The sequence below is a fragment of the Panthera tigris genome, chromosome D2 (genome assembly GCF_018350195.1).
Source record: "Panthera tigris isolate Pti1 chromosome D2, P.tigris_Pti1_mat1.1, whole genome shotgun sequence".
Classification (NCBI taxonomy): Eukaryota; Metazoa; Chordata; class Mammalia; order Carnivora; family Felidae; genus Panthera; species Panthera tigris.
In genome coordinates this window covers 69,538,107-69,564,819 of record NC_056670.1, presented here as the reverse complement: position 1 = coordinate 69,564,819, position 26,713 = coordinate 69,538,107, and the positions used below count along the sequence as shown (strand labels likewise).

The 26,713-nt window shown below is 47.7% G+C and overlaps 2 long non-coding RNA genes and 1 other non-coding gene across 4 annotated transcripts; 2 read left to right on the top strand and 1 right to left on the bottom strand.

Moving 5' to 3' along the window:
• Positions 1–217: 217 nt before the first annotated feature.
• LOC122231802 lies at positions 218–26,713 on the top strand. Its single transcript, XR_006209050.1, has 3 exons — positions 218–350; positions 25,389–25,533; positions 26,519–26,713. It is a non-coding gene; the product is annotated as an uncharacterized LOC122231802 (long non-coding RNA).
• Positions 17,562–19,979, bottom strand: LOC122231801. Of its 2 annotated transcripts, none has more exons than XR_006209048.1 (3): positions 19,741–19,979; positions 19,416–19,503; positions 17,562–18,224 (listed from the first exon to the last, which is right to left on the bottom strand). It is a non-coding gene; the product is annotated as an uncharacterized LOC122231801 (long non-coding RNA). The 2 variants fall into 2 exon arrangements; XR_006209049.1 differs by having other exon boundaries at positions 17,562–18,139.
• TRNAR-CCG lies at positions 24,385–24,469 on the top strand. The gene has a single exon. It is a non-coding gene; the product is annotated as a tRNA-Arg (tRNA).

Genomic DNA, 26,713 nt, shown 5'->3' with positions numbered 1-26,713 from the left:
TGTTCTTAAAAATTATGCAATACTTTTCCCAGGAAAAGCTTCCACATTTCCCTGTGTCCCTTGAGCCATGATCACAAGGTGAGCTAAGCTAAGTATATTCATTTGACAAGCAACTACCATACAAGTCTCATTATAAGGCAACGTGCTTCCCTGACAACTGTTCCATAGAACAGAAGCTCTTGCAAAGTTCCCTCATTCTTGACACTTTCTCAATTACTTTTTTTTGAACATCAAGGAAGCATTTGGAGGAAGACATCAGCCTGAAGTGACCTCAGCTGGTGCTGGTTGGTGAGGGAGAGAAGACTGGAGGCCTACAGATGTCACCTGATAACAACAGGGGGAAAAGAGAGGTAAAAATATTTAACACAGATTTTGTTGTTATTTCTGAAGATATGACTTCATCATTAAAAATATTGAAGATATTTTAAGCAAGCCTTTTAAAATTCACTTTTAAAAAAAAAGCACATTGCCAGTGGTGACCTTGTGGAGATCATAAATACCCACCCACAAGACAAACGTAAAAACCTCTTGAGGCTTGGAATAAAATTTTCAGTTACAGCATCTTACCTGGATTCAAAGTGCTGTGTCTTGAACAATTTAGAAGTGGGGGTGATACGCAGTGTTAGATTATTCAAAAACGGCCTTAGTGATGACAAAGGCAAATGATAAAGGTGCCTGGGAAGAGTCTGAATGCAATTATTTTATGACCTGAACTTTAAAAAAAAAAAAAAAAAAGGTTGGGGAGAATGATATTTCTAAATATAACTATTACTACTTTATATAAGATGCAAGTAAATTGATCCATTCAGAATGGAAGTAAACGTTGTACTATTTCATAAAAGGGCCTATATTCAAGTAGGCTTTCTCTGTGGAAAGTGAGACATTGCCTTCCACTTGGCTTTGCCTTATTATAGTCAGGTATGTGCTCCCTCAAAGCGCCTACTGTTTTCAAGACTGTGCGTCACTGTGGGTAGTGCACGGAGCACACATCTCTGGCCCTTGGAGGGTCTGTGATCTCTGCGGGAAGATCAGACAGAAGCAATGGAAGTGGCTTCCACATAATTCACTGTAGTCTGGCTGTGAGTGGTTAGGAGGATGAACTGAGAGGAGGAGGCAGAACGACATTTGAGGCCTGCCTCCATAGGACCTTCTTGAAACTCAAATCAGATGTAGCACCCCCTGCTGGAGGAGTAAAGATCAACATCCTTAATGTGGGTTCCGGGGCCACCATAGTCTGGACGTCTCCGTCCTGCCGTTCCTCTCTCCATCTTCAACCTTCCTGTTGCCGACCCCTACCCTGGCCATGACTCAGAGGCCCTCACCCCCATCTCCAGCTTCAGCCGACCACCTGCTACCCACCCCTCCCCGGGCCGGCAACTTGCCTTCTCTCCTGCCCTTCTCTTTTGTCTTTGCGACACGTTCTCTCCTCTCCCCTTCCCTCACAAGCTTCCACCCAATCCTTAGCCTTCAGCTCGGTCTGCACATCCCCTGGGAAGCCTTCCTGGATGCCCAGTTTGGGTCAGCTTCCTTTGCTTTGCTCTCACCGAACTGTGATCCCTCCTTTGAAAGTATGTCTCTCCATTTATGCTCACGGATCCACAGTGTCACTGTTGATTGATATATATCTCTCCTTTTATGCTAGAAGCCCAGAGAGAGCAGAACCTTCATTCTTTTCCACTCGTCAATGCATCCCCAGGGCGGGCCCAAAGTGGATACTCAGTAAACAGTTGTAAATGAGTAACTAAATATGTATCTGCTCCAGCCTTTAACCCTAGGCCTATTATCACTACCCATATACAATAACTAAGATCTATGGGCATTACTATAAGTCAACCATTTTATGTGTGTTATCTCATCTAATCCTCACAAAATCCTGTAATATAGGTCCCGTTGTTATTATCGGTCCTGTTTTCCATGTGAGGAAGCTGGGGCTTCAAAGAGAAGTTCAGTAATTTGGTCAAGGTTGCAGGCACAGCTACTGTGTGAAGATGGGATTTGATCCCTGGTCTGTCTGACTCCAGAGCACTACCAACATTGTATTATATCGTATTGTATTATATTGTACTGTGTTGTATTATATTACGTTATGCATCATATATCGTATCATGTTATAATCTCATCTCTGATACTCATTTGGAATCTACCCATATGATCTGCCGAGAGATCTAATGCCTTTAAGGAGCCCTCGGCCATGCCTTTCATCTTGGCCCCTGAAATTATTTTTAGCTGGTCCCCATCATGTGGTGATAGATATCCCGACTGATTGAGTCATTCTTACTATTTATAAATGTATCAGTCTATCGTGGTTATATCACTCCCTCCTTGAGACTGAATTCGAAGGTCCCTTCAGGGGGTCAGAAAATGCATCTTTTCTTACGATCTGATTCATGACGTCTGGCAAATGTCGGACATACTGGGTTTTCACCTATCACTCCTTTGTTGGCTGATGGCATTATGAGGATTTCCTTAGAAGCAACAACACAGAATGGAAGCATAAACTAGATATTCTATACCTTTGATGTTATTGCCTTCCCTAGCATTTTACCAACATGTTGTCTCTAGTGGATACTGTTTATTTTAATATCCCACACACGTCAACCCTTTAGCAGATATTTGTTGGGGGAGGGGGACCAGTTGCTGGCCAGATCCCCCACGTCCCTCCAACCCACCTTCTGGTTATGGAAAGAGACACTCGTACAGATGGTCTTCATTCCTGCCCTCTGTCTCAGGTATCTGAGTGACTTCCTTAACTTTCTCAGACCACCGGGTGACTCTGTACGAAGCCTTTCTTTCATTAACACGACTAAAACCACCAAGTTACCAGAACACATTAGCCTTTCAACCCTACTCTCAGATGTCTCCCCAAGACATAAGGGACGCCCAGGAACAGGCATCTGTGGAACTACAGAGGTTTTATGTGAGATCAAAATAGCAGCAGAACTTCTTAATTGTGAAACAATGGATCAAGAGAGGAAGATTCAGATAGGAAATGGTAAATATTCAATAAAGAGCATGATTAGAGTTCTCCGGCAGGGAATACCCACAGCTATCTTTATACTAACTTAAATTAAGCAGAAGCTCTAACGACAAGGATAAAATGAAATAATGGATGCATTATTTCTAGTGGGACTTGCATTGCTATTTGGCATAATTATTTGTGATATTGCACCCATCGGATAAGAAGCTTCTTCAGAGGGGAAAAAAAAAATAACAGTTTGTCTCCTTGAGAACAGAGAACAAAGGGCTTCTGTGGTCTCCAGAAGCTCACCCATCATTAGGAGGAGAAAGAATCTGTCCATTAGCAAGAAATCGTCCTAGAAGTCTTGAATATCTCCCCAGATAATCCCTCAGTGGACTTCAAATGCCTGCAAGGAGGAAGATACAGAAGCCACAGGCCTTGCAGCAGATGTAAGAAAGAAGATGTAGTTTAGAGATGATGCAAGCCAAAGAAAGGCTCTCTCCACCTTTGCTCTATGGTGACTGTGTGTGTGTGTGTGTGTGTGTGTGTGTGTGTGTGTGTACATGAGCACGCATGTGCACTGGAACTATAAAATACGGAAAGGCAGCGTATTCCCAAGTTTGCTACCTTGTATGCCCTCTAGTTTAAAGGACCAGGTTTGGCTGAGAGTGATAGGAAACCCAAACAAGACAGATGTTTGTCTCTCTGCCTCAAGGAAGTCCCTGAGCAGTCCTGGCTGGCACAGCTGCCTACAGTCAGCAGAGTCTCAGACTCCATCATAACCTCTGCTCTGCCATCATGAACGTGTGGTTTGTACTGGTTCAGGATGGTTATTTCATCTCTAAACATCATGTCCAATCTGCCATGAAAGGGAGGGAGATAGCATCGCTCCTCCTGGTAAAGACCCCTCCCTGGAATTCGTACACACCGCCTCTGTTTATATCCCATTGGCTGGAGCTGAGTCACATGGGCCTAGCTGGGAAGTCACAAGGGAAGCTGGGAAATAGGGTCTTTATTCTGGAAGAGCATATCCCCCAGGAAGCATCAAAGGGCTCTACTGCTGTCGAAAAAAGGGAACAGAAAGACTGGGGAGCAGCCAGCAGTCTCTGCAACATTCTCCAAGGTATCACAGCTTTCGGGATTTCTTTCCAGGCCACCCCGCTCCCTTCCACCCGCAGGAGTTGACCCATGCAGCTGTGGTCGTAGTGGGGATCCAGATTGCCTGGCGGCAGGGGATGGGACCAAGAGTTTATAGGAAACTGAAGCTGGATAAATTATATGTTCTCTCTCAGGAAATGGCAATTAGGACGCAGCAATTGTCATTAGTCTTTCAAACTGGACTCCTTGTGGTACCATCTGGTGTGGTTATCCTCTGCCAAGTTTGTCCAGAAGCAGAGAACTGGTCTGCAGAACCTCAGAGAGAAGCAGAGACAAGATACCATGCAAGCCTGGACCAGAGAAAGTCTGAAAGAGTAGTGTCCCTGATACCTGATGTCTTTCTGGTTCTGGGGCTCAGCTGCCTTGCCTTCTCTGGGGTTGCATAAGAAACTCCCATGTCTTTATTGAAGCCCTCCACTTAGGGCTTGGTGTAGTTTGAGCGGGTTTCTCTCCCTTGCAGCCAGAACAACCTTGACAATGACAATGTCTCTATGTGGCTGTGGGTCTGACCAGGGGACACCAGTCAGCTGAATGGTCCCCTCCCTCTGGCTTCCTGGACAGGGACAAAGCACATCCCTCTCCCTAAGAACTGTGACCTCTGGGACCAGAAACCCATTAAGTTGATTCACTTTTAGAGTCTAAACTGTTCTCCTTCCTTTGCAACACATTTTCATTAGACCTTGGACGACCTGGAGACACCACACTGTAAAAGGAAGGACCATTGTTGGAAATATCGGGTAGCAAGGCAGGGGTTGGGAAACACATTTTAGGACTTGTGGGCCATCCGCTGGCCTTCAGATCTCCACTAGATGTAATGTTATCCATTTGGCTTAGGTAGAAGACCAGACCTGGGAACTCCCAATATTATCACAAGCCTGGTGGTAAACAAATCTCACCCTTCTGACTGTATCTCATATAAACAATTCCCATCCAAAGAGCAAGGGACAGGAACTGGAATACTAGGCATTACAGCCATAACCAAGGGTTTTCTCCTTTGCGTATTTCCAATTTCTAACACTTGGAAAAGCTACCAGATGAACGCTACTGATTAATAGCTTGTCTGTCTAAACAAGCCTCCCAAACATACCCATCTAGCTTGATCTCTCACCTCTCTGGGCCTCAGTTTCCTCTTTTGTGAAACGAACGGTTGGTATTAGAACCCTGTTCCGACTCAGAGGTTGTAGGAGTCTCCACTCACAGAGAAAGTGGGATCAGAAACCCAGTGGTTTCTGAAGATAGAAGGAGAGAGTTCAAATGTTGGCTCTGCTACTTACTAGCTATTGGCACCTGGGAAATATACCACTAACCCTAAATCTCACTTTCTAATCTGTAAATGAGGAATGGGGACAGAGCGCCTACGTGCTGGGGTCTCCTGGGGCTAAATGGTCATATTAAGCGCTTAGCACAGTGTGCTTGACGCATGGGGTATGTACAATGGGTATGAGTCATCGCAGCACTGATGACCTCCAGTCTCCCTGAAATGCATCCATCCTGCAGATTATCACCTCCCCCCAACCCCACGTGACACGTACATAGACTGACTTGTCATATTTGATAAATGTTGCTTTTATTAATTAACTCTGTGAGGGAAAAGCTAAAGGGAAGGGAGGCAGGGCGTACAAGGGAGGGTGCTTGAGCTGTGAAAAATTCCTGACTTATTTTCCAAATAATCTGGCTTAGCAAAAAAAAAAAAAAAGAAGAAGAAGAAAGAAAAGAAAAGAAAAGAAAAGAAAAGAAAAGTGGGGGGAATCCCTTCCCAAGCACACATTCTGTTAATTTTCAAACCCAAATGTGCATTTCAATGGAGATTTAATCCATATGTTTCCGATTCTTTTGTGCTTAACCTATCAAAGCACTGTTTGAAAATAATTATTTGATGTCCAATAAACAGCCTTTCCTGTTGATTTTCCCATGCAACCACCTGGGTGATAGCTACCTGAAAGCCAAATGGCCCCAGATGAGACTCAAGGTACGTTCTGCACAGTGTGAGCTGCGGACGGAGCAACCGACCTTGTGACTCTCCCCTCCTGCTAGAGATGACAGGATCGGGGGTGTTAGCCGACGGGGGTGGCTATCCATGGCGTCCCGGCCATCTCTCAATGCAGCCTGACTTAAAAGGATGAGCTTAACTCTCACTAAAAAAGGGGGTCAATCTCTCTCGTTGGAATTTGCACGAGGTGAGACAGAATGAAGGAGCCAGTGGGCTGGGGGTCCTCAAACTGCATGGTCATGTAAGCCCTGGGGTAGGGCCATTATGGGCTGTTTTAAGGTATTCCCGCAGAGGTAGACCCTTGAGTTTACTCGAGAGGCAATCCCAACAAGCACTGGTCAGGCAACGGGGAAGAGAAGGGGAGGGAGCAAGCCAGTCAAACACATTTCCAGAGGGGGCAATTGGAGTTCCATCTTGCTGGGGAACTCAGCTGTGTGCCTCGGAGTCATCTTGGCCAAGAGGAGAGGGAGCCGACTCCTGGTCATTGGTGGAGAACGGCTCCCTGCTCCCAGGGGCGTGGACTCCCTAGTACCGTTGATCTGCCCTACAACAAAGGGTTGTAGGTGCTGGCGGTGAAGACGTGTCCTGCTGTGCCCAGAGGTGAGGGGCGCCGAGGGCATTCATGCGGGGCAGGTGGCGTCACTGCACGGGCCTCCGTGCGAGCTGAAGCAACGACAGTGAGGCAGACAGATGGGTCAGCAGTAGAACAGAACAGGTGCAGCGAGAGTGAGCCAGAGCAAGAGCACTTACCTCCCCGACTTGCCTCAGTTCCTTTCCACTTGAGACGTGGCCGTTCCACCTTTCCTAGATTCCCACAAGGGCCATATCTTTTCAACGACCCGCCCCATTTCCTTGAGCTGCTTTGAGTGAGTTGTTGTTTCCTGTCCAAGAAAGAAAGGACCCTCCCGTTCTTCCAGCACTGCAACTACAGAGACATGGTGTCTTCGAGAATCTCTCTCAGCTTTCTCCTCATCTCCTTACAGCAGCCAAGGGTTATTTTGGTGGCAAGCAACAGAAACTCACACCGATGAACTTAACGACAAAAGACTGAATCTACTGGAAAGATTTGAGACACTGGGGGTGGAAAGGAAAGCCACAGCATCCAGCCAGGGACGGACAGGAACTAGGTATTAGGCCTCTGTGGAGGGAGCCCCTGGATCATCTCACGTGGGGATTGGCACCGTGCAGGAGTGCTAGCCTTTTCTTTCATCCTTGCCATCCAGACAAAATTCAGAGGTGACGGGGCCAGCTTAGCCAAACTTAGGTCATACAACCTCTACTTGGCTGTATTGGGCAATGAGAGAAAATGCCTACAGAGGACTCTGCGGAGTGAGAATTCTTAGAAGACAATGTTGTTGTGAAGGAGGAATGAGTGCAGGCTAGGGGGGAGCACGCACGCGCGCACACACACACACACACACACACACACACACACACTATACCTATGGATTCAGGAAGACTACTTACTATTCAATGAGGGGATAGGAGATTATAATGCAAGGTAGGGAGTGCTACAGTAGAGGTCTCTACATTCAAGGAACGCTGGGAGGCCAAAGGAAGGAGTAGCTGGGGCCAGAGGAAAGGCAGAAAGGTTTTGCTGAGACCCGACTTCAATATTCAATGGGTGACTGTTATATGAGGCGTTGTGTCCACTGTGACATTTAAGCAGAGTCTGGAAAGAGAAGCAAGAGTTCTACAGTGGAACCGAAGTGTGGAAGGAAGCGTTGCAGGTAGGAAGAATGGGTGTAAAAACGTGGAGGTGTGAGACAGCAAAAGCAGGGAGCCAGGCTGTGGGAGAGGCTGGTGGAAACAGTGGGGGAAGCAGACAGATCTTAGGGATCTCAGGCCAGGACATCACAACAAGCTTTCCGTGCCAAATTTATGAAACTGGATCTATCCAAAGGCAGTTGGTCAGACAAAAATGATCTGTGATGCATCATAAGACTGCACTCTATTGTGGTAAAGCATATTGTGGGAGAGGCAGTACAACTGTGGCCAGAAGGTCAGTTAGATGCCTCATGCGCTGCCTCAGGGCTTAGAGAGGGAGAGGTGACAATTATGAGAGACATTTGGAGGGTAGAATTGCAGAACCTGGTCGTCAGCTTCTGGGGGTGGGCAGACAAAAGAGTATAAACAGAGAAAGCTCATACAGTGACCATATTCAGCAGTAATGACAAGGCTTTTCCTCTCCTCCCATCATGGAAATGGGAAGGTCTAGTCCATTCTTTCTTCCACAGATGCAGTGGTCATCCATAGAACCCCAACCTGGTTTTCAGACCTCAGCTAGGGAGTAAAGCAAGCCAGGAGGGCGTCAGGGAGAGGAAGGAGGGGAGCAGGGTCCAGACGGGCTGACAGTACAGATGGGCTGACGGTTTATCCCCTCCGTGCCTGCTTTCCGAACTCCCTGACTTTCCATTCAGGACCTTTCAAAGACTGATGCCAACCTGATGCGTCAGCCTTACCTCCTACCCCTGTCCTATACACGCACTGTACTGAAAACTAGATTCATTGCTTTCCACCTCCACACCTTTGTTCAGGCCATCCAGAAAGCTTTCCATGGCTTCCAAGTTCCAACACCACCTGCCTCTCCCATGAAGCCAGGCAGATAGCCCCCAGGAAACAAAAGGCCTCTAGGAAACACGATCTTGGCTCTTTTTCTGAGCAGACTGGGAGCGAGGGTGAAACAGGAAGAGGTCTCTGCTTCCCGGGCCATCTCCCACTTGCAGAGGCCTAGGAAGCAGGAAGCTGGAGACACAGTAGGAGACACATGCTGGGAAAGCCTCCATTCAAAGTGCCAGGAGAGAAAATCTGATCGCCCTCTACCTGGCCCTGCTTGGACAAAGAGGCATCTAGAGGGAGGAGCCCATGCCCTCAGCTTCCACATGACAAGTGGGCACCTGGACTTTTACCTTTGCCTAGATTTCACATAATGGCAGATGGAGAAAGGGGGTAATTCCCCATAAGAAACTCAAGGTGCTGTAGGCAACCAGAAAGCAAATGTCTCCTGCAGTGGGGAACGAGCCAGAGGTTAGGTCTGACCAGAGGGCTTCAGGGGGCCAGTGAAACCACTTCCTGGCCACATCTCACTAAGAAGCCAGGCACGATGGCTGCATTGCAGGAGGCTCTGAGGCCCCCTTCAGGGCTGGAGTGGAGCTGGGAAGCAGGTTTTTCTTGTAAGTTTCCAGTCTTGCTGCGGGCAATAGATGTGAATGGCTTATACTGATTGGGATCTTTCCTTGGGAGATCACACAGATGGCTTTTTCTTTCTCAGTATAGGATATTCAGAGTAAGAGGGAAGCAGAATTGAATGCAGAAGCAAAGGTCGCAGAGTGCAGACTCCTAGTCTTGTCTTTCACCCTCCGGTTCTGTGGCTTAAGGCAAATCTCTCAGTTTCCTCCAGTGTAAAATAGGCAATGCCAAATCCCTCACCTGATTCATCAGTTGGCAAGGAGAGAAACAAGTCACAGCTGTAAATGTGGCTGAAAACACAGCATGGCAATCGATCTGGCTATCACTATCAGAGGCACCCCATGAACAACGATCCAAATTTGTGTGTGGTCGTAGCCAACCTCTCCCTGCAATTCGCTTGCAAAAATAATGCGTGTATATGCATGCCTATATACTCGCACATACAGACACACATGCATATGTCATGGAGACTTTTGCACAACCCCTGACATTCTTGGGTTTCATCTGAAAAGAATCCAGCCCTCTAAATATCTCCCTGGTGACATGATCCGTTCAGGAGTAGGGCTGAGAGTTTTATCACTCTTCCTGTAGCAACGTAAGTTTCTCTGGGCCTCTCCCAAGTCAAGTAAAACAGTCAGAGTTAAACGCTGGCTCAGCATTTCAGTTTTTGCGAGGACATGTGCCAGCGTGATATGGATCAAGAACCCAGGGGAGTTTTCAAACCAATAATGCAAATGAAAATAAAATAAGTTTGGGCAAGCAGCCTGCAATGTTCATACTACATTCAGGGTTATGAGCTACCTTTCCCTGAAAATTATTGCCCCTAGAGGTACTTGCTGGAAAACCAAAAATTGCTCCCTTAACTTGGAGGTTTTAATCCTTGAGCTTGAAATCTACCAGATGCCAACATATTCAGTGGGTTTCTTCCAACCTTTATTTGGATGTTAATTGCAACCCTCCTTGTTTTTATCACACATTCCCTTCCATATTTCCACGACTCCACTACTCTGCTTCCCTGGCATAGATTCGAACGTCCTGGGTAGAAACAGTTGTTCTCTGTCAGTCGTTGCTAAACATGTTGGAACTCCTTCCAGATTGTAAAATCTCATCTTGCTCCCAACTCTGGCCCACCCTTCTGGTTGCAGCAGTTATAAAGCAGGTTTTGTGAAGGCCAGTGGGCAAAGATGAGTAATTAGGCCCTAAATCTATTGAATTTAAAAGTTCTCTTGGCCTGAAAAGTGAAAAATAATTAATTTTGTGTTGTAAAAGAGGAGGGGATGCCATGTGTCGCCGTGAGGCCCCCCCAGCGGGCTCATCCCCTTTAGATGGAGATCACTGTCTGATTATTATTCCCTTATAAGTGGGGTGGGGGTGGGGGTATACACCCTGGGGCTCAGGGAACCGGTCAGGTAGGGTCTAGACAAAGAAAGAGATTGGGGTGCTTGGCATGGTCCAAGGGGGTACCGGGCAGAAAAATGGACTCCAGTGGAGATGGGAGGAGAGGGTCCACTTCTCCTCTGCTGGGGGAGCACACGGGTGACTTTAGAAGGAGCCTGCATGAAGGAGGTCAGAGTACATGACTGCCTTCCCCCAGATGAATTTCTTTTTCTTGGTTCTACCTGAGAGCCCAGGATGCTATCAGGAAGAACCACAGTCTGAAGGGAGGAGCTTCGGAAGCTGTTCGGCAGATTGGAGGAAAACCAACGTACTGATTGGACCAAACTGGCCTGTCAACAGGAGTCGAGTTCTCAGGGGAGCCTAGGGGCTACGCGTCCTCAGAGTCCAGGGGTGGCACACCGGTCTCCCACCGAGGCGAGAAAATTGTGCCAACCCCATGCGAGTTCCCTGAAATGAGCCACAGGCATTGTGCCCCATGCGACACCGCTGTGGTATAGAGTTGGGGATAGCTGCCTTTTCTGGCGTCACTGGTACCCGCATCTCCTACCTACTGCATCAGCTCTGGCACGTCCCTCCATCCTCCACTTTACAATGGGGTTGATGATGGCACCTACTGCAAAGGATGGTTTAAGGACCAAATGATATATGTGAAATGCTTAGGACAACACCTGATCTCACAGCTCCAAGGTGCAAAACTTGATTCCTGAGAGAAAGCCGAAACAGAGGATGGACAGGGGTCCCGTCCTCTGATGAGACCCACCAGCACCACATCCTGTTTATCTGTTGTTCCCTCCTGTCCCCTACTTACCTTCGTTCTTGTTCTAGACCTCTTACTAGTTGTACGAGAAGAGTTGTTGTGTCGGCTTTTCCTGCGAGGTGACTCGTCCAAAAAGCGTAAGGGGAAGATGATGTATGACAACAGCTCATGGATATATTAAGCATAAACAAAGCAATTTCCTTATGGAATCCACACCGTTTAACGTGAGCTAACATGTGTCCAGCACTTTCCAGATATCACTTCGTTTTATCCTTTAAAAACTTTGCAGGGTAAATATTATTCCTGCTTGTCACAGAGAGAATCCCTTGAGCGTGGACTGGATTTACTGACTTATCTCTAGCAAATGGAGTATAGCGGGAACGATGAGAAGCCCCTGCCAACATTAGGTTATAAAAAGGCTCTTGCATATGCCCTCTCCCATGTCCACACTGCTAGCTCTAAGAGGAGTCAGCCGCCAGACTGGAAAGCGTCCTGCGGAAAGATCTGCATGGTAAAAAACTGAGAGGGGCTTCTGCAGTCCGCAGGGAATCCAGACTCTCAGCCCAACAGCCCATGAGAAACCGAACACAGTCAAGTCCACACAAATGAGGTTAGAAGTGGATCCTCCCCTGATCCTCAGGCCTTCGGGGGAGAGTGCAGTCCTGGGTGACAGCTTGGCTTCCAACTTCGTGACAGATCATAATTCAGGGGCTTCTAGCTCAGCTGCACTGAGATTCCTGACCCACAGAAATTGTAAGGTGATAAATGTTTGCTGTTTAAGGCTGCTGGGTTTTGAGGTTGTTCGTTGTGCAGTGTTAGAGAATTGAAACAGCCATTAAAAAAAATTTTTTTAATGTTTATTTATTTTTGACAGAGAGAGAGACAGAACATGAGCAGGGGAGGGGCACAGAGAGGGAGACACAGAATCCGAAGCAGGCTCCAGGCTCTGAGCTGTCAGCACAGAGCTCAATGCGGGGCTCGAACTCACGAACCACGAGATCATGACCTGAGCCGAAGTCGGACGCTCAACCGACTGAGCCACCCAGGCGCCCCACGAGGATTTCTAAAGTTCAAAACTCTAATTAGAGTCCTTTCTTATGACAGGCATAATTTCATTGCGTTCTGGGCCTCACCCTCACCCTCACCGCTGGTTCAGGAGAATAACGAAAGTGCTACGGAGTCTGGCTTAACCTTGAGGGGTATACACCTGTCACGGGTCAACGTCCCTTCAGAACACCAGCTGGCCAGCTGGTATGTCCCCACTTGTATGCTCTCTGGCCGCACAGATACAACTGCTAAGAGCACTGATGAGTATTACCGCCTGAAATTAACCATGGCTCTTGGGTAAAACTGGGAAGACAGATTGTGGCCGCGTTCGCCATCATGCCCCTCAGCGGCACTGAGGTCCCGCTGGCACCTGCTGCTGATGCAAGCATTTGGCCCTGCTGAAAATTTCAGTTCCCTGAGATTCTCTCAGGCCGGGCCATACGATACTGTTTTCTGGGCCCGCCACACTCTTCTACCGAGTCACGTTTCTTCATGCTCTTTATCTTTCACCTTTAGATGCCACTGCCTCTGGGACATGCTTCCTGACCACTGAGCCCAGGTCTGAATTGGGTGCTCATCCAAGATTCTCCCAACGGCGCCCTGACCTTCCGCAACCACAACACTTCTCACGTGGCATGATATTGTCCGGTTATGAACCTCTTTCCCTCACTAGACATACACTGCAAGATAAGCCATCTGGTCTCTTTGGCCACTGTTGCATCTTCAGCGCTTAGCACCGTGTCTAGCACCTCATAATTGAATAATAAATATCTGTTAAGTGAATGAACGCTTTGGACTCTTCAAGGCAAAAATCTGCGTCCAGAATTTACCGAGCGTCTGACTCTCAAAACCTCAGAAAACGGCAACCTGGATGAAGAATGTAGGCACTAAAAGGAAGGTGGAATGCCAAAGAACATACATATTCCAAGGAAAGTAGAAGAATGAGACAGCTGTCCAGATAATGGAAGCCATCAGACGCACTTGGGCTACAAGTCTCTGATTAATTTGGCCAAGAGTGTTCAGTTGGTCTAAATTATCTGGAAGATTCTTCCTTTTGCTTTGGTCCAGAAACGCTTTTCTCTCCTTTACACCTGGATAGTTGGCAAAGCTTGTCACTACCCCCCAGAGACTGTGGATGGCTTCCAAAGCACTGACCTACCTACCTCTTACCCGGTTTTGTCTCTTAGTTCCGGTAGGGTCCTGGGTTCAGGGTTTCAGAACTGTTTAAGAGCGACTTTCTGTTTTGACTCATCTTGCCACTGAACTTCAGTGAGCTTCAGTGTTTGGTATTTTCTTTTGCACGTTATTCTGGCTTTGAGAATGTTGATGGCAAACTTTAGAAATACGGTGGAAGGAAAACCTTTAACACGTCTTCAGAAAAAGATCTCATTGAAGTTTTGTATCTCGGCTTTTGCAGTTATCTTAAACTACTAAACTGTTCACAAGAGCTGCCGGAGATGTTGCTATTCCCCAGTCCATCTCCACAGAAAGAAAATCTTCTGAACAAAAAGGCGTTAAAAACTCAAATTGAAAAACTGGTTGATCTAATCAACAAGGCAAATAATAGGATGGATGCCACCTGTATCGATTAGCTTTTGCTGTAGAACAAGCCACCCACGACTGGCGGCTCACATCAACAACCACGTTCTATTTGGGTTCCAATTCTATGGGTTGGCTGGGTGGTCTTCTGCTCCCGGCTGCTGGGCACTCCCCTGTATCATGATAGGTCAGCTAGTGGTTGAGACGATCCAGACTGGCTTCCCTTACATGTCCGACAGTCTACAAGCTGTCCGCCGGGTCACTGTGATTCTCCATGTGGCCTCACGGTCCAACAGGCTGGTCTGGATTCAGCTGCAAAGCAGTCCCTGGGATCCAAGCCCGGCGAGAGAAAGAAAACCCTGGTGGACAATTTTCAAGTCTCCGCTTGCTTCGTTCACATTTGCCAATGTCCCAAGCCACACAGCCAACCAAAACTCAAGGGGTGGCCAAAGAGACTCTACCTCTTAATGGGATGCCTGCAACACCACAAGAGTGGATGCAGAGAGGGGAAGGCTTTGTGGCCACTCTGACACTCTTTCATCGTAGCGTTTCCACGCGACTTACCCAGTCAGGTCCTCGTGGTGGCTCACCGAGGGAGCATCCATTTCCATTCGATGGATGAAGCCACTGAGGCACAGGGAGGTAAAGCAGCAGGGTCACGGTTCTACCACGAACAGAGGGGGGACTTGTGCTTGGTTCTGCATTGCTCTGAAGACTGCATTCCTGACCATTGTGCTTTGCACCTAACATGGTACCTGCTGTTAACAGGTTGCGAATCTGAATGTGAGGCTATCTTCTTTCCGTGTGTTTAGGTGGCAGCTTCAGTCTGTGTTTGTCAAATGTTTTCAAGATATTTTGCAAAGATTATTTTCATTACCGGTTCAATAAAACCTCAAGTCCCAGATGCGGTTAGTCAAGCTCTCTTCTCCTGAACTTTCAAACCCTGAGGCACTTTATGGTCAGGCAGCCTCAACCCCCGCCCACCCCCACCCCCAACTCCTTAGTGACATTCCTTCCTGCTTATAAACAAAAAATATCCTCTTTTTGGAAGCCATGAAATTCTGCTGCAGGTTCCACCCTTGAAAGAGACGAGGCTCGGAACCTCTGGGCTCATTCCCAGCCCAGGCCTCCTCTCAAGACCAAGGGGGGAGTTCAGGGCCACATCCGGGGATGTTGCCTCAGTGCATAGATAAGAGGTGGTCACGAGAGGCTTTCACGTTTCGGACAAATTATGAGCCAGAAAGAAATGAAACCGGAGCCACAGTGAGCCGTGCCTCCAGCGCTGCTCTCTGGCCAGTCTCTACAACGTCAGATTTTCTCCATTTCTCACTTCTTCTCCTCCGGCCTCGTCCATGCCCTTGCTTCCCACCCCTTCCACTTCCATTTCTTAGGATCCAAACATCCTTTCGTCTCCTCTCCATACCCTTCTTTGGCTGAGGAATGCCATTTAGCAGTAGAAACGAGCCCAAAAGATGCCTTCAGCTGCACTTTGAGAAGACGGACGACCCAGGAGGTGAATTACAGCCACTTGATGAATCTGGTACCCGTTTATTTTGAGGGGAAAGCAGCACATTATTTTTTTTTTACTTACATCTATTCTAATTCTCCTCTGAAGTTTCCCATCGAGTAGGAATGAATTTATCTTCATTTGACAATTTTATGACCCAAATCAGCCAGTTCTGTCCATTTATCTGATTTAAAACGCAACCAAAGGACTGGGCTGCTTTCACAGAAATCCAAGCATGACCAGCAGTGTTCATTATCAACACAGATTTTTCATAACTTGTGAGTTTCCCAGCGTGGCTATTGGGGCCTGCTGGTTAAGCTTACCTCTTGAATGACCATTATTCAGCAATAGCAAATGATTCAGTAATGAAAACAGGGGCCTGATTTTTTTTTTTCTTTTTAAAGATTTATTAAAGCACCTCAGAGGCTGTTTTTTATAAAAAACTCAGCCCTTAGAGTGGCTGACCTTAAAAATCTGTTTATCTAAGCTATATTCCCCCCAAACGCTGACCAACATGATAAATAATTTATTTAATGTTTCCTTAAATATTATTTTGTTTGGTTTAAACCCAAAGTAGAAACTCCTTCTCCCCGAAAGGAACACTGTCTCATTTTTGTATACAATGGAAACATTTGGGGACAAATAAAAGAAATAAAATATTTTTCACAAAATTTGGCTTACTGAGCGAATGCTGGCTAATCTAGGGGCTGTGGAATAAATGTGGTGATGTTAGGGAAGTTAAATTAGAAGCTGGGACTTTGAGTGAAGGTTATATTCTTATTTTGAGCATTTCCTTATGCCCATAAGAAAATAAACATCCACAAATAAACACAGCCAGTAGGGCACAAAGGGGTAATCAATAGAAAAATGGTCCCCACCCAAGCCACAAGCAACACAGGGGCTGTGTTCATCTTGACAAGAATTCTTTCCCGGAGCTTTCGGTAAATCTAGAGCTCTGCCATATTGTAACCGTCCTTGAGGAGAATCTGTTAAAGGTTCCCATTTCCCTTGCACAATTGTCCCTCAATCCACAGGACCAGTAATCCCAGAATTCCTACCCCCGGGCTATAGAAGCTGGCCCTGACGCAGGCTAGACAATCAGATTCTACTCCCTGAAACTCTGTGACTGGTTACATCACACATGGGCTCAACCTGAGCTGATTATAATCTGTGGCGTTTTTTTTTTTAAATTAAAAAAAAAAAAAAAAAAAACAGGAGAAGAAGGGGCCTCCCCCTCTTTGAGTCATGGAACTGGAAGCAAAGCAGAGGCTGCCCAAGAAGAAGAGGGAAAGGAGGCCATGGGAAAAGCAGAGCTAGGCGGTGGGAACGGTGATTTCTGATGACGACGCTACGTAAGTTCCCAAAGCCTGACCCTAAATTCCCCTCTCGCTCGCGGAGGCTGGCTGGAATCAGGACTGCCATGCTACTTCTAATACCCAAGAGTCTCGAATAATCCAGTGAATCAAGGATGAGACACAAGGGGCCCTCAGGGGATGTTTGTTTATTTGTTTGTTTGGCCTTAGTTTTCTCTTAGTAACTTAGATTTAGGTCTATCTGCAATCCCAGCATATCATTCTGCTCATCTTTTTTTTCTTCTTTTTTTGATGGAAAGTTCCCTATAGAAACAGGATGGCAGGATGCCTAGTCAGATGCTTGCAGGGAAGAGTATGATGAATACATCCTAAACAAGCGAGTCCCTAAAAATACTCTTGCTGATTTTAGAACGTATCTTCGGATTACCATTAAACACGAGCGTGTTGCTCAATGACCTGGGAATCCTTACACTTTAAATATAATTATGAAACACGTCTGTGAGGGCTTATCTCCGGGCCAGCTAAAGACATCCTTGTCACCTTAAAACGGTCACCCTTTGAGTGATTGCTAGGTGCCACGTATTGTGTGGAGTGCTTTACATGTACGGCCTTATTATAACCACCCACAATCCTGTCTGGCCGCTACCCCCTAGGGTACCGTCCAACTTCACAGATAGAGAAAAGACACTCAGAGTGGTCCAGACACTTGTTCAAGGTCACACGGTTTATGAGCTGTAGAGGCTGGATGAGGTTCTGGGTCTAAGGAGCCCAGCCTTCCTAAACCCTGGCCACTGTGATGAGAAAGTAAACAGCAGAGGGAGAGCCACCGAAGAGACCAGCTCTGTCACACGAGATTCAGGAGGGGCTATTACGAAGAGTCATCAGTGAGCAACAAACACCGAACGTGAGGTTAGACTATCCCAGGCTGCTACCCTGGTTCTGCCGTTTTCTTCCCACGTACTTTTAGATGCATCTTTTCATCTCACCAAGCCTCAGTGTCCACGGCTGTGAAGCAGGCTGATAATACTGTAACAGAGAGCCTCCGGATACGATCCCGTCATCTGCAGAGGCAAATGCCACTCCTGGCGTCAAGAGGGAGGGTCCATTCGCCTCTCCTCGAATACCGGCTGGCCTCAGCACTTGTTGGGGCCGACGGGATGGGAAGGAAGTGATGTTGTGGAACTTCTGAGCCCAGGCCCGTAAGCTTCTGCTGCTTCCCTCTGGGGGCCCAGACCCCATGCTGTAAGGAAGTCGAGGCTCGACTGGCACACAATTAGGGGGCCTGGAGGATGAGCAGACATCTTGAATGTTCAAGCCCTGACCAAGCTCCCAGGGACATGCAGCCTCGTGAAAAGCTCTAAGCAAGACTGGAAGAAAAATCGGCTCAGCCCAGGCACAAAACCGTGAGAGATAATGAATATTGTCATCTTAAGCCATGACCCTGCAAGCTGATAACTTATGCAGCAACAGATACCTAACATGCTTATTTCACTGGGGGGTTGGGGGGATTAAATGGGCTCATATATTTATTTTTTTAAAGTTTATTTATTTTGAGAGAGAGAGAGAGGGCAGGGGAGGAGCACAGAACGAGGGAGAGAGGGAGAACCCCAAGCAGGTCCTGCACCGTCAGAACTCATGAACCATGAGATCGTGACCTGAGTCGAAGTCAAAGGTCAGACGCTCAACTGACTGAGCCACCCAGGTGCCCCTGGGCTCGTGCATTTAAGGGCAAGAACACGAAGAACAGTGCTTGGCATTCATGCATTTCCCGGGCAAGGACTTTGTGCCAACACTGTCCTAGGCAACTGGGATACTGAGGAGAGCCAGACAGAGCCCCGCCCTCTCGGAGCTCACATTGTAGGAGGAGGAACAGTAAAAGGCAACAACAAAACGATCCCAGTGCTGATTGCTACTCTACAGAGTTGCCTGTAGCAACTGTCTGTGCCTGCCGCTGATGACCCTCTGGCCGGGTGACCCTCGGGTCAGGCCTCCAGACGTCAGATGGCCTTGAAGCAGGGGAGGAGGCAGAGCCCGAGAGGCAGAAGACCTGTATCGCACGGTGGGGTGGGAGGCCTGCACCGACAGCTGTCCGAATGACGTGAGGAAGTGAGCCACGCCCTCGTGGTTCGCCCACGATCCCTACAGCACCCACCCCTCCGTGGATTTTAATCGCTTGTCATCTGCCTACCCTCACCCACCGCAAGCTCTCGGGGGCACCCAGAGGTGTTTCTCACTCCGGTTCTCTGCGGTTGGGGCAGTGGCTGGCACCCAGCAGGTGTCCAGGGAGCATTCTTGGAAACTGCGTGAATTCAGGTCCTGACCACACACTGCCCAACAGTGGGGCAAAAGTCACCGAGCTAAGAAGCGGCCCCCAAACACAGCAGCCACCCTCTGCAGGAGTCACCCACAACACAGTCCGGCTCCTCGCTTCGCAGATAAGCCTGTGGGCCCCTCGCCTGTCGCGTGACCCCCACACGCAGCCTGAGGAAGCCCTGCGTTACTGGGGCCCGGATGCTGGGGACAGCCCCGGTCCCCATTCCCAGGAGGAAAACTCTTACCTACACCTCCCTTGAACTGATCCCCTGCAGAAACTGCTGAAGTACAGAGGGCCCCCTAGACCGTCTCCTCCTTCACCCAGCAGCCACACTGAAAGTTCCAGAGAGGACTCGTCGGGAAGGAAGGTGATGGAGGGGAGGTTTCTGCCCAGCACCCCCCACCCCACCTCATCTGTCCCTGGAAACCGTGCTGCGGTGCAGCGGGCCTCCTCAAAAACACCAAGTTCAGTTTCAAAGACAACACCTTGGTTGTGCACCCCCCACAGGCCCGTGGGCTGTGCCTCATCCCCCCCCCTTCCCCCCACCCTCCTCTTTATCCTCCCAGGACCTGATAGCAGGAGGGCGCCTCGTCCTCGGAGCGGCCCCACATTCCACAAAGGGGGCCTTGCTGTTTGGCACTCTGGGAGAGAAAGCCCATCACAGGCCTTCCCGATGGAGCGCGCTCGCTCTCTCTCTCTCTCTCTCTCTCTCTCTCTCTCCGCCTCTCCTCCAGCTGCTCCTGGTTCAAGCCGCTGCCTGCCCTGCCTAATAATGCCTTGTCACGCAGCGACAGAATTATGGTCTCACACTGGCTTCACATGTCACAAATAATTGTGCTCCTTGCACATCATATTGAAGTTGTCAGGACTCTCTTACGCCCATAATTTGTGTGAGTTGATCATACTTTGGTAAATCAGCAGGTCATGACCTGTGCCCTTTAGCCCCAGTGGCTGGCTGAGAGCGACCTACAAATCTCGTGACAGGGACAACAGAGAGGGTATGAACTGTTCAATTGCTCGTGTCTATCACCCGCCATGGAGAAGTGCTCTCGCCTTTTGCCGTCGCTTTAAATGGACCAGCGCGGCACCCCATGACATCCTGCCTTCGTTTCTTCACATCTGTTTCTCCCCCTTAGATTATTTTGAGCACTTTTGGATATTCCTTTTTTTTTTTCTTTACCACAAGACCTTCTGGTGCCAAACCCAACTGTCTTTTCTTCCATGTGTTTTAAATAAATAATAATAATAATAAAAAACCTCTGGCATTTGTGATAAAGTCAGCAGACCTCACTCTGTGTCCAGCCCAACTGAATAGTGTTTCCCTCTCGTTCTAGCAATGGTTAAATCCCTCTGGCAGCTTTATGGGCTCCTTTGCTAACACTTTATTGGGTAACACGTTCACAAATAGTGTTCCTGAGCCTTTGTTTTCATTAAGGTACAACATGTACCATCAAGTTGCATTTAATTCACTGCTTCTATATTTTATACACTGTATCGCTGACCGAGACCTTCTGTATCTAATACTGAAAAGAGAGTAATAAAGTTTAAAATGCTTTTACTACCCAATATCTTCAATAATTGACTTCTAAAAAAAAAAAAAAGAAAAAAAAAACAGTGAAAAAGAAGTAAGATGACCAAGTCCTGGCCAGACTGATGTTCTGCAGATACACTGGAGTGAGGTCAAGAATAAAGTGGTTTTATGTGCGTCTGTTTCCAGGAAAGCTGTGGTATGTAAGTTAGGTGCTTAGAGAGCTGCTAACTCTCTCCTTGGGTTCAAGACAGAGAAGATGATGGGAGTGTGCATGTGGATATCCACTCCAGTTGCTTCTTTGGCCATTCTTTGGCAAAGCTACTCCACCCCCGCAGAAAAGTACACTAATCCGGCAGGTCCAGAGGCAGATGGCAACATCCAACGTCCCATCCTTCGATGCCAGAGTGTGTGGACCATGCCATCTGTTGGTACAACAGCAGGTGTAGGGCGATGGGTAAAATGGAAACCAAATGAGCCAAGCCCTCACTCCACCCCGTACAAGGCACGTGCATTTAATTTCTTAAGGCATCAACCGAGGGGACGTGAACCAAGAAGGGTAATTAGCAGCACACACAACCAACACCAAGTTCGATGAGGGACACGAAGCCAAGTCGTTCCACTGTTTTGGAACAAGTGGCTGTCTGATTCATAGGCACAGACCGGGACTGATTCTAGGCACTAAAAGATACTTCACTTTTGACTCAATTTACAGACTGCTAGTCACTACTGTAGGGCAGGGAGTGGGGTAAGAAGGGGGGTGGAGGAAGGAAATGTAGAGGCCAGGTCACAACTGTAAACCTGCAAAAAAAAAAAAACCCCATCTTCAAAGCTAATTCAGTGCAAATGTAGACGGTCATGGGTTCTACATTTACCTTTTAGCTCTGTTCGCTGAAAGAATTCAGTGGAAAGGCGGACAGGGTTTCAAACCACTGCACCACCTCTGACCAGCCTGGTGACCTTGACAAATGACTGCCACTCTCTGGGTCTCAGTCTCCTCATCTATACGGGATTTGGCATGTAGTGGGCGGTGAGCATATCTTGATTTTGTCTCAGTCTGGATTCTCATTTGTGAGCAAAGTAGCCCAATGGCTAACTGAAGCAGAAAAGGAATTTAAAAGGAAGATGTCACATGGCTTACAGGGTCTACAGGAAGCCTGGAGAGCTGAGATGGAAAATGACCCCGAACCAAGAGAGCTGCAGAGCAGCGAACACAGTTGAGGTCATGCCTTGGGCGTTGTTTGGTTACAATGCTATCCTCGGCACCATGACCACCGGCCATTTGGTGCCACCACCCGACTCCAGACTTCTCTATGAGCCTCTGCTTTGTCCCTTCCAGATTCAAAGTCCCTGGCAGCATCTTTGAATGGCCAACCCCAACATGGCCATGCCTAAGCTGTTAGAAGTCAGAAGGAGAAAATAGACTTAGAAACTTGGAAGATGTTCACCATAGCTCCGGAAAATCCTTGACCAAGTATTCTCTTCATTCTTGTTCGCTACACAGAGCTCGGGGAGAGCGGCGTTCAGGTTCCAGGTTTTCCTCACAACCACTTTAATATAGTATATTTTTTGTAACCCCTTCAGCTTGTCCAAAGCCACATAAAGAAAAAGTGACAATGTTTGGAAGGAAAACCCACACATCTCTGATTCCTGTTGCGTCCACACTAGCGCACGTGGAGTGACTATGGAAAAATTCCAGAGGAAAGTGTGGGACGATGGGTCCCCACTAGAGCTGCAAACGCTGGCTACCAAGTGCAAAGTCACTTTTGACTTCCGAACCCGTCGCCGGTGAGACAGAGTTTTACAGAAGTGCCTCAGCTGGAGAAGCAAAATGGCACCTTGGCCAAGTCTACGGATAAGAAGAGGATGCCAAAAGTACCCTCAAAAAACTGGAAGATTCAGTTATATATTCCATTTTGAGCAGTTATGTTCTAGGCATTAGGCTAAGTGCTTTTGTGGCATTATTCTACTTAACGGTCAAAATACATCAGCAAGGTATTTATTATTATCCTTATTTGACAGATCAGGAAATCAAGGTTCAGAGGCTAAGAGCATGCGGAATAACACAGACATGGCACAAAACCTGGGCCTCAGAGCTTTGGCTTCAAAGCGGCACATGCCCACAGATGTCGCTGAGTAGTGGCAGGGGGTAAGAAGGACACCGGAATCTCAGGGTGCGACAGCACGGGGACTTAAGAAATTCCTGACGATCTCCTAATCTCAAAACCAGTATTGTTTGGACTGAGCGATCAAGGGACAAAAAGCCAAGGAAGATTTCATGATCTGGAAACTCTTAGTCCCTTTAATATGAAAATGCTCGACATAAAGTATTAAAGATGTAAGGATTCCGAGGTTGCAGGCGGCCAAGGGAGATTAAGAGCTTCTTTCCCCAAATGAAGTGCACAGTGTATCCATTACAGGGCATGGAGATTTCTCCTCCCTCCCCCCCCCCCACCCTCTCCACTTAATAGGCAAAATGCTAGAAACTTTGAAGAAATGTTTTCTTTGTTCTTCAAGTTCCATGATTAATTAGGTATAAGCCATGTTTCAAAATGTTTCGTCATTTATTTGTAATTCTCCCCAGAGCATGTATAGTAACTTGGCTCAGAACGCATAGATCACATTGCAAATACTACTCACAGGCTGAAACTTTTTGTTTCCTTCTCTTCCCCTCTCTGCTTTCCCCTATGACACTGGAGTTGAAGAACAAAGCCGGATTTCAATCCGAGAGCACGCCCCGCTCTGTATGGATCTCCCTGGCCCGTCTGTAACCTCCGGAAGAGGGACTGCAACTGGAAATGGCCAAGGGGGGGCAGCCTGGGACCCACACGTGGATGGAGGCTTTGGGGTTGCTTCAGTCCCTGGTCAAGCAAAGATGGGCATTTGCTTCTAGACCACGTTTATCTCTCTATCTCCATCCACGCCACCCCACCCCCCTTCCCGGGAGTAGCTCCCAAGTATAAACTAGCGAGCAGTGTTAGTACAGTGGTAAACTGTGAGGGCCTGACTCAGCTCTTGGAGCTTCGTTTCTCTTATCTGTAAAATGGGGACAATAATAGCCTGTGAGATGCGTTAGGGCAATCCTGGGATTGAATACGGCTTCGTGCGGTACTCCATTTAGAGCATGCTTTCTTTGAATATTTCCTGTTGCTTTTATTACTGTCCGTTTGGCTCAACTCCCCACGCCAAACATGCACACGTGCCCACACACCCCCCCTCGCCCCCAGGGCTGTTCCTTCCTCCTCCTGTCAGGATCCCTCACCTGCAGCCTCTCACTTTGAGGCAGCCCCTCACTTTGGAGTACCTAAGTTGCCACATTTTTTGCTTCCCTTCACTCTTATCGAAGCAAATACTCCTCTTCCAAAGCTCAGATCCAAAGTCGTCGCCTCCTCCTAGAAGCCTGCACTAGTAGTCCCAAGAAGTACCAATGATTTGCCCTGTGCTCACTGTCCTCACTTTGCAGACTATTAGAACTAGTTGAACAGCCTGGTCGCCCTTATGGGCAGGGTGCGGCCAAGGGTGACGCATGGGCTGGATAAACTTCACCTGCCTGGAGTTTCGAAGTATGTTACACTTGGGGCACCCGGGTGGCTCTGTTGGTTAAGCGTCCGAATTCAGCTCAGGTCACGATCTCGCGGTTCATGGGTGTGAGCCATCGCCCTACCCGTTGAAAAAATGGAGGGGCGCCTGGGTGGCTCAGTCGGTTGAGCGTCCGACTCCGGCTCAGGTCGTGATCTCACGGTTCGCGGGTTCGAGCCCCGCGTCAGGCTCTGGGCTGACAGCTCGGATTCTGTGTCTCCCTCTCTCTCTGCCTCTTGCCTGCTCATGCTCTGTCTCTCTCCCAAAAATAAATAAACATTTATTTATTGCCTCACAGTCCTGGAGGTTTGAAGTCCGAGATCAAGGTCTCAGCCGGGTGGGCTCCTTCAGGGCTCCGAGAAAATCTGTTTCCGGCTTTGCCGCTAGCTTCAGATGCTCTGTTGCCAATCTTTGGCGTTCCTTGATTTGTGGAGCATCACCCTGATTTCTGCCTTCATCCTCACATGGCGTTCTCCCTGTGCGTGTCTGTCTCCATGTCCAAATTTGCTCTTTTTATAAGGACACGTTATATTGGTTTAGGGCCCACCCTAATGACTTCATTTTTTTAAATGTTTATTTTATTTTGAGAGAGAAAGACTGCACGCATGAACAGGATAGGGGCACACAGAGAGAGAGAGAGACAGAGACAGAGAGAGAGAGGGAGAGACAGAATCCCAAGCAGGCTCTGCATTGTCAGCGCAGAGCCCGACACGGGGCTCGATCTCATGGACCACGTGATCACGACCTGAGCCGAAATCAAGAGTCAGACGTTTAACCAACTCAGCACCCCAGGCTCCCATTTTAAAAAAAAAAGTCGTTTAAATTTATTTTACCTAATGACTTCATCTTAACTTGACAATCTATAAAGACCCTCTTTCCAAATAAGGTCACATTCACAAGTGCTGGGGGGGTCAGGACCTCAACATCTTTGGGTAGACACAACTCAACCTATAGCACAGCGAGGTTAACAGCTCTGAGGGTATGTTTGAAGTCAGAGGATAAGTCAGGGCCGCATGGGTTTATTCCGCACCTAATTATAGCAAGGGCAGGGTGCTGAGAAGTCTGAGCGGGTCTCACCATAGTAACACCTGAACCTGTATTTCTCCTCAGACTCAGGCTGGTGGTTCTCACCCTGCCTGCCTCAATAGAATTACCTGGGAATCCTAAGGACAAGACAAATAAAACAAGACAAAACTACCACTTCCGGAGGTGGGGGAAGACAGAGTCGATCTGTCTTCAAGCATCATCGTTTTAGGTACAGCCAGGGCTGGGAACCTCTGTACTAGACTAAACATACGAGCAACCCATGTGGTTTTTCCCTGGTCCAGCCTGAGAGGCATTTCTTGCTTGGGGGCTGACAATGTACTCAGGATGTTTAAATGACTCTTAAAAAATTAAACTGACCTCTTACGTAGAATTTTATGAAGAATATAGAACGTTAAACTTCTCCAGATGGTTGACATTAAGGAGGAAAGACTCTCCTTTGAAACAGGCAGCCATTGCCTTATTGTTAGACTAGTTCTGATGGTACTGACTCCTGCCCAAGGGGAGAAGTGTAGGCTAAGTTTTTAGTCGCACACAGTAAGTACTTTGAGATCCAGGAGGGAAAGGTTTTGTAAGTGAAGACACCATTGTTGGCTACTCCCGTGGTGGCCGGAATGATATTCCAGATTAATACTCGATCTGGCTGGCTGGTTCACCAGGGACGTGGTAGAATCGGTGCCTGGCCTTTCCACTGGAGAAACGAGCTGGTGTATGAGGGTATGCAGACAGCTGGAGAAAAATGAACAATTTGCTGGCCAGGCTTTTGGTAGAAAAGATAGCAAGAGCACTGATAGTGATAATAATATCACTACTAATAGCTAACACTGATATGAGTACATTTGCCCCTGATGGTTATAGTACGAACGCCTGTATCGTTAACTTTTCAGGCCGATTTTCTAACGGCCAAAATTCCGTTTTGAATATCCGGCTACTCGAATGTCTACCTTCTTCCCTGTGTCTTAGAAATACGAACACAAGGAAGATTCTTTGGAAGTTGAAGTCATCTTTATTTGGCACAGGTCATTGAAGAGTCTAGCAGGACAAAAGATGCCCAAATGGGTGTGTCAGTCTTTGGTGAACTGAGGGCCAGACGCCTGAGCACAAGTTGCAAGAAACAGCAAAATAACGGGCGTGTAGGCCTATGAAAGGACTGGGAAATTACTCATTCTGATCCAATTCCTTTTTTCTTGTTTCAGAGGCAATTGCGGGAGGAGGAGGAGAGGAAAATGGTATAGTCCGTGAGGACTGGCTGCGTGGTTAGTTGCAGAAGGTACAAATCCCAGAGATGGAAATGATGCCTGGGGTAGTGCTGTCTTCACCAGAATGCATAGAATAGCACAAATGATCTTTCGTCATTTCCACAAGTTTGCCCTCAATTTGATTACACGGGT